Source organism: Lolium rigidum, chromosome 2, assembly GCF_022539505.1.
Source record: "Lolium rigidum isolate FL_2022 chromosome 2, APGP_CSIRO_Lrig_0.1, whole genome shotgun sequence".
Lineage (NCBI taxonomy): Eukaryota > Viridiplantae > Streptophyta > Magnoliopsida > Poales > Poaceae > Lolium > Lolium rigidum.
This window is the reverse complement of record NC_061509.1, coordinates 502,358-511,412: the sequence shown is the minus strand read 5'-3', so window position 1 is coordinate 511,412 and position 9,055 is coordinate 502,358.

The window sequence follows — 9,055 nt, the reverse complement described above, 5'->3', positions numbered from 1 at the left end:
ATGCGAAAATTAAAAAACCTATGGAACATATTAGTATGAACGCTTTGAACACCATTGTTGCTAATGATATGGAAAATTCTAAGCTTGGGGAAGCTGGTTTTGATGAGCATGATCTTTTTAGTCCACCAAGCATTGAGGAGAAAATTTACTTTGATGATGCTTTGCCTCCTATTTATGATAATTATAATGATAGTAGTCTTTTAGTACCGCCTGTTATGGAGGATAAATTTGATTATGATTACAATATGCCTCCTATATTTGATGATGAAAATAATAATGATAACTACTTTGTTGAATTTGCTCCCACTACAACTAATAAAATTGATTATGCTTATGTTGGGAGTAGTAATAATTTTATGCATGAGACTCATGATAAGAATGCTTTATGTGATAGTTATATTGTTGAGTTTGCTCATGATGCTACTGGACATTATTATGAGAGAGGAAAATATGGTTGTAGAAATTTTCATGTTACTAAAACATCTCACTTTTTGCTGAAAATCTTGAAGCTGCACTTGTTTTATCTTTCTATGCTTGTTGCATTATGCTTCATGAATTTGTTTATTTACAAGATTCCTATGCATAGGAAGCATGTTAGACTTAAATTTGTTTTGAATTTGCCTCTTGATGCTCTCTTTTTCTTCAACTACTATTTCTTGCGAGTGCATCATTAAAACTGTTGAGCCCATCTTAATGGCTATAAAGAAAGAACTTCTTGGGAGATAACCCATGTGTTTATTTTGCTACAGAACCTCTATTTTATATTTGTGTCTTGGAAGTTGTTACTACTGTAGCAACCTCTCCTTATCTTAGTTTTGTGCCTAGTTGTGCCAAGTAAAGTCGTTGATAGTAAGGTTCATACTAGATTTGGATTACTGCGCAGAAACAGATTTCTTGCTGTCACGAATCTGGGCCTAATTCTCTGTAGGTAACTCAGAAAATTATGCCAATTTACGTGAGTGATCCTCAGATATGTACGCAACTTTAATTAAATTTGGGCATTTTCATTTGAGCAAGTCTGGTGCCTTTATAAAATCCGTCTTTACGGACTGTTCTGTTTTGACAGATTCTGCCTTTTATTTCGCATTGCCTCTTTTGCTATGATGGATGAATTTCTTTGTTCCATTAATGTCCAGTAGCTTTGTGCAATGTCCAGAAGTGTTAAGAATTATTATGTCACCTCTGAACATGTGAATTTTTATTATGCACTAACCCTCTAATGAGTTGTTTCGAGTTTGGTGTGGATGAAGTTTTCAAGGATCAAGAGAGGAGGATGATACAATATGATCAAGGAGAGTGAAAGCTCTAAACTTGGGGATGCCCCGGTGGTTCACCCCTGCATATTTTAAGAAGACTCAAGCGTCTAAGCTTGGGGATGCCCAAGGCATCCCCTTCTTCATCGACAACATTATCAGGTTCCTGCCCTGAAACTATATTTTTATTCCATCACATCTTATGTGCTTTGCTTGGAGCGTCGGTTTGTTTTTGTTTTTGTTTTTGTCTGAATAAAATGGATCCTAGCATTCATTGTGTGGGAGAGAGACACGCTCCGCTGTTGCATATGGACAAATATGTCCTTAGGCTTTACTCATAGTATTCATGGCGAAGGTTGAATCTTCTTCGTTAAATTGTTATATGGTTGGAATCGGGAAATGATACATGTAGTAATTCTAAAATGTCTTGAATAATTTGATACTTGGCAATTGTTGTGCTCATGTTTAAGCTCTTGCATCATATACTTTGCACCCATTAATGAAGAAATACATAGAGCTTGCTAAAATTTGGTTTGCATATTTGGTCTCTCTAAAGTCTAGATAATTTCTAGTATTGAGTTTTGAACAACAAGGAAGACGGTGTAGAGTCTTATAATGTTTACAATATGTCTTTTATGTGAGTTTTGCTGCACCGGTTCATCCTTGTGTTTGTTTCAAATAACCTTGCTAGCCTAAACCTTGTATCGAGAGGGAATACTTCTCATGCATCCAAAATCCTTGAGCCAACCACTATGCCATTTGTGTCCACCATACCTACCTACTACATGGTATTTCTCCGCCATTCCAAAGTAAATTGCTTGAGTGCTACCTTTAAAATTTCCATTCTTTACCTTTGCAATATATAGCTCATGGGACAAATAGCTTAAAAACTATTGTGGTATTGAATATGTACTTATGCACTTTATCTCTTATTAAGTTGCTTGTTGTGCGATAACCATGTTCCTGGGGATGCCATCAACTACTCTTTGTTGAATATCATGTGAGTTGCTATGCATGTCTGTCTTGTCTGAAGTAAGGGAGATTTACCACTCATTTAATGGGTAGAGGATGCATATTGTTAGAGAAGAACATTGGGCCGCTAACTAAAGCCATGAATCATGGTGGAAGTTTAAGTTTTGGACATATATCCTCAATCTCATATGAGAACATTAATTGTTGCTACATGCTTATGCATTAAAGAGGAGTCCATTATCTGTTGTCTATGTTGTCCCGGTATGGATGTCTAAGTTGAGAATAATCAAAAGCGAGAAATCCAAATGCGAGCTTTCTCCTTAGACCTTTGTACGAGGCGGCATAGAGGTACCCCTTTGTGACACTTGGTTAAAACATGTGTATTGCGATGACAATCCCGGTAATCCAAGCTAATTAGGACAAGGTGCGGGCACTATTAGTATATTATGCATGAGGCTTGCAACTTGTAAGATATAATTTACATGACACATATGCTTTATTACTACCGTTGACAAAATTGTTTCTTGTTTTCAAAACCAAAGCTCTAGCACAAATATAGCAATCAATGCTTCCCTCTGCGAAGGGCCTTTCTTTTACTTTTATGTTGAGTCAGTTCACCTATCTCTCTCCACCTCAAGAAGCAAACACTTGTGTGAACTGTGCATGGATTCCTACATACTTGCATATTGCACTTGTTATATTACTTTACATTGACAATATCCATGAGATATACATGTTATAAGTTGAAAGCAACCGCTGAAACTTAATCTTTCTTTGTGTTGCTTCAATACCTTTACTTTGATTTATTGCTTCATGAGTTAACTCTTATGCAAGACTTATTGATGCTTGTCTTGAAAGTACTATTCATGAAAAGTCTTTGCTATATGATTCATTTGTTTACTCATGTCATTACCATTGTTTTGATCGCTGCATTCATTACACATGCTTACAATAGTATGATCAAGGTTATGATGGCATGTCACTCCGTAAATTATCTTTGTTATCGTTTACCTGCTCGGGACGAGCAGAACTAAGCTTGGAGATGCTGATACGTCTCCGACGTATCGATAATTTCTTATGTTCCATGCCACATTATTGATGATATCTACATGTTTTATGCATACTTTATGTCATATTTATGCGTTTTCCGGAACTAACCTATTGACGAGATGCCGAAGGGCCAGTTCCTGTTTTCTGCTGTTTTTGGTTCCAGAAATCCTAGTAAGGAAATATTCTCGGAATCGGACGAAATCAACGCCCAGCATCCTATTTTTCCACGAAGCTTCCAAAACACCCGAGAGCCACCAGAGGAGGGCCATGTGGGCCCCAGACGATACGGTGGCGCGGCCCAGGCCTTGGCCGCGCCCCCCTAGTGTGTCGTCGCCTCGTCGACCCTCCGACTCCGCCTCTTCGTCTATATAAAGGTCCCTGACCTAAAAACCTCGACACGTTCGACGAAACCAGAGAAAACCTTCCGAGCCGCCGCCATCGCGAAGCCAAGATCCGGGGGACAGGAGTCTACGTTCGGCACGCCGCCGGGACGGGGAAGTGCCCCCGGAAGGCTCCTCCATCGACACCACCGCCATCTCCATCAACGCTGCTGTCTCCCATGAGGAGGGAGTAGTTCTCCATCGAGGCTCGGGGCTGTACCGGTAGCTATGTGGTTAATCTCTCTCCTATGTGCTTCAATACAATAATCTCATGAGCTTCCTTACATGATTGAGATTCAGATGATGATGCTTGTAATCTAGATGTCATTATGCTAGTCAAGTGGATTTTACTTATGTGATCTCCGGAGACTCCTTGTCCCACGTGTGTAAAGGTGACAGTGTGTGCACCGTGTGGGTCTCTTAGGCTATATTTCACAGAGAATACTTATTCACCGTTATGAATGGCATAGTGAAGTGCTTATTTATATCTCTTTATGATTGCAATGTGTTTTGTATCACAATATATCTGCGTGCTACTCTAGTGATGTTATTAAAGTAGTTTATTCCTCCCGCACGGTGTAATGGTGACGAGTGTGTGCATCTTGTAGTACTTGGCGTAGGCTATGATTGTGATCTCTTGTAGATTATGAAGTTAACTATTGCTATGATAGTATTGATGTGATCTATTCCTCCTTTCGTAGTGTGAAGGTGACGAGTGTGCATGCTATGTTAGTACTTGGTTTGGTTATGTTGATCTGTCATGCACTCTAAGGTTATTTAAACATGAACATTGAATATTGTGGAACTTGTTAACTCCGGCATTGAGGGTTCGTGTAATCCTACACAGTTAGTGGTGTTCATCATCCAACAAGAGGGTGTAGAGTCTAGCATCTATATATTTATTCTGTTATGTGATCAATGTTGAGAGTGTCCACTAGTGAAAGTATGATCCTGATGACCCACAAGTATAGGGGGTGTATCGTAGTACTTTCGATAAATAAGAGTGTCGAACCCAACGATGAGCAGAAGGTGTTGACAAGCAGTTTCGATGAAGGATTCACTGTAAATGCTCACAGACAAGTATTCAGGGGGTTTTGATGTAACAGATGAATAAAGTACAAGTAAGTAAAATGCGAGAGAAATAATTGCAGCGAGTGGCTCAATCCTTTTTAGCACAAAGGACAAGCCGGTTTGTTTACTTATAATGACCAAACGTTCTTGAGGACACACGGGAATTTAGTCTAGTGCTTTCGCTACATACAGCTGATTAATCTTCATTGTTTAAGTGTTATGTGGGTGAACCTATGCTAATGTACCGCCCTTCCTAGGACTAATACATACTTGTGATTATACCCCTTGCAAGCATCCGCAACTACAAGAAAGTAATTAAGATAAATCTAACCACAGCCTTAAACTGCGAGATCCTGCGATCCCTCCTGCATCGATATACCAACGGGGGCTCGGGTTTCGTCACTCCGACAACCCCGCAATTGGCAAACGAGTACAAGATGTATCCCCTAGGCCCATAAATGGTGAAGTATCGTGTAGTCGACGTTCACACGACACCACTAGAAGAATGACACCACAACTTAAATATCATAACATTGAATATTACTCAACCATAATTCAGTACTAACATTTAGACTTCACCCATGTCCTCAAGAACTAAACGAACTACTCACGAGACATCATATGGAACATGATCAGAGGTGATATGATGATGAATAACAATCTGAACATAACCCTTAGTTCAACGCTTTCACTCAATAGCATCAATAACAAGTAGAAATCAACACCGGGAGAGTTTCCCCTATCAAACAATCAAGATCAAACCCAAATTGCTACAGTGGTGACGAGGTGCTGCGGTGGAGACGGAGGTGATGATGATGAAGATGATGCTGATGGTGATGGAGATGATGTCCAGCTTGATGGCGGTGACGATGGCGTCGATTTCCCCCTCCGGGAGGGAATTTCCCCGGCGGATTCCTGCCCGCCGGAGAGCTCTTTTCTCTCTGGTGTTCTCCGCCCGCAGAGGCGGCTGTGGCTCTTCGCGACGTACCCTCTGGAGCTTAGGTTTTCGGGACGAAGGAGTACGCGAAGAAAAGGAGGCGAGAGGGGCTGTGGGCCCCCCTCCTCATAGGGCGGCGCGGCCAGGCCTTGGGCCGCGCCGGCCTATGGGGTGGGCCCACCTCGGGTCCCCTCTTCTCCCCCTTCTGTCTCCCTTCGTCATCTGGAAAAATAGGAGTTTTCGTGTAATTCCCGTCAATTGTTGATCTTCCGAAATGTTGCGTTCTGACGATGCTTTTTCCAGCAGAATCCTGGCTCAGGCGCTTGATCCTCCAATAATGATGAAACATGCAAAATAGATGAAATAACATAAGTATTGTGTCCAAACATGAAATATATCAATGAATAACAGCAAATTATGATATAAAATAATGATGCAATTTGGACGTATCAACTCCCCCCAAGCTTAGACTTCGCTTGTCCCCAAGCAAAACTGAGCTCAGTAAACAAGACCACATGTTTATGGACTGAAGAGTCGATAAATAAAATACGGACAAGAAGCATCATATTAATTCACACAAGGCATTCTAGTGAACAACTTCCTCATATAATTCAATTTGAAATAAGTATAAGGTAATCACAAATAAAGGTGCATAAGGAATCATAATTGGTGATGGCAAACTTTGTTCTTGGTCAGAGAACAGTTAACAGATTATACTTATCTATTGAGCAGCGCTCTCATATTAAAGCTTATGGTAAACTCGCATACTCAATCATATTAATCATTGATGACTTTCAAAGCTATATTCATTCAGGTAAAACTTGTACTAAACAAGGAAGAGTAAAGACATGATGAAGCAAATCACAATATAATAGTTTGATCACAACAACTCAAATGCTTGCTCAAGATGGAGGGAAATAGGTTTACTGACTCATCATAAAGTAAAAGACAGGCCCTTCGCAGAGGGAAGCAGGGATTAAATCATGTGCTAGAGCTTTTTCAGTTTTGAAATCATATAAAGAGAATAAAAGTAAAGTTTTGAGAGGTGTTTGTTGTTGTCAACGACTGGTAGCGGGTACTCTAACCCCCTTGCCAAACAGACCTTCAAAGAGCGGCTCCCATGAAGGACGTTATCTCTACCAGCAAGGTAGATCATCCCTCTTCTCTTTTGTTTACACATGTATTTTAGTTTATTTAAGGATGAAACTCCCCCCAACCTTTGCTTACACAAGCCATGGCTAACCGAATCCTCGGGTGCCTTCCAACAATCTCATACCATGGAGGAGTGTCTATTGCAAAATTAAGTTGCTTACTGATGAATCAGAGCAAAACACGTGAAGAGAATTATTAATGAAAGTTGATTAATTGGGGCTGGGAACCCCGTTGCCAGCTCTTATTGCAAAATTATAGGATAAGTGGATGAAGCCACTAGTCCATTAGTGGAGGCTGCCTAACAAGACTGAAAGATAAAACACCACATACTTCCTCATGAGCTATAAAACATTGACACAAATAAGAAGCACTAGTAGGAAAACCCTTATAGGCGAAGCTTAGTTCTGTGGCGCACCGTTTTGAGTGCGCCACAGAAACTTATTTTGTGGCGCACAAAGCTCGGTGCGCCACAGAAATAAGCTATTCTGTGGCGCACTACTAAACCGTGCGCCACAAAAACTTGGTGGGCCCCACACCCTGTCACCCCCAATCATTGGTTTTACAATTTCTATGGCGCACAAACCTCGGTGCGCCACAGAAATTACTTCTTCGTGGCGCACGGCAACGGTGCGCCACAAAAATAAGGTATTCGTGGCGCACCGTTTTGTGTGCGCCACAGAAATAAGTATTCTCGTGGCGCACCTGCGCTCGGTGCGCCACGAAATAAGCTATGCCGTAGGCGCACTGTGGTTGGTGCGCCACGGAGTGCGAACCAGATCTACAAAAGTGAGCCAACCTCCCACCTACCACACTACACAAGCCATTCTTCTTCCTCCATCTAGCTCGTCCCCCCTTCTCTCTCATACCATTTTGACTCCACTTTTCACTTGCTTGGGTATTTATTGCACTTACTTTGGTTGATACTTAATTGGAGTTGAGGAGAAGGCTCTCCATACTCTCTCCTCCTCTCGAAGTCATCGATCGCGGTCTCGTCTCGGTATCGAATCTAGAAGGTGAGTAGTTGGAGGAGACATACATATGCTTGGAGGAGACATGCATATGCTTGTAGATCTTGTGTGGCCGTCGTGTGTATGGATGCTTGTTGCAGGTGAAGCGCTTGTGTGTGTGCCGGTGTGGTGCATGGATGTTTGCCGAAATGTTGATTCATTTCCGTTTCGGCAAGTTTTGCACTACCCATATGTCCTACTTTGAGGAGAGGTCATGCCGAATTTTTCCACTCCATGTAATACCTTGAGGAGAGGTACGGCCCATGCATGTGTGTGCATTTGGTGCGGTTCTAATTTCCTGTTCTATGTATACCATTTGCGGGCAAGCATGGTCCTCTCGATGAGTTCCGCTCGAATCTCTAGATACAAGATAGACGCGAAGGAGGACATGATTCGGAACAATAGGCGCCGGATAAGATGTCCGTGTCGATCATGCAAACTCGAGCGCCGGATCAACCCTGATTCCGGACAAGCTGGAGGAGCACTCGCCGAGGCGCGGTTTCATGCAAGACAACCAGGCGCGGCCGGCCCCATCAAATGGTGCGCATGAAGACCATGTCGAGCGAGATGACTATCATCATGAAGAAGACTATCATAATGCCGACGAGGACTATCATCATGAAGAAGAAGTCGACGGAGAAGATCATCATGAAGAAGAAGATGCCGGCGGAGAACATCATCATGATGAAGAAGAAGATTCCGGCGCGACCCCGCTAATTTCGGCCTTGCGGGACTCTCATGTTCAAGATCTTCTCCTCCAGGAGACGAGCAACGATAGAGTTGCAGCTAGAGAGAGAGCCAAGCTGTCGCAAATGGAGAAAGACGGGATGACTCCGATCTTTCCTGGGTGTCGTCCGCAGGATACGCGCTTGCATGTAACGCTTGATTACCTGCGGATGAAGACGCAGGAACAAGTGGACCGATTCCAGCTTCAGAGCAAGAGCTTAAAATTCTGGCACGATCGTCTCCCGGAGGGGAACACATTGCCAAGTAGTACCGAGGAGGCCAAGAAAGTCGTGTGTCCCCTTGACCTACCGCACGAAAAATACCACGCCTGCATTAATGATTGTGTGATTTATAGGTGCGAGTACAAGGACAGAACCACATGTCCGGTGTGTGGCCACGGACGGTACAAGGTTGGGAACAAGAAGGTACCTCGAAAGGTGGTATGGTACTTTCCTATCACTCCCCGTCTGCAGCGGTATTTCGTGGACCCTAAGGAAGCAAAGCTCA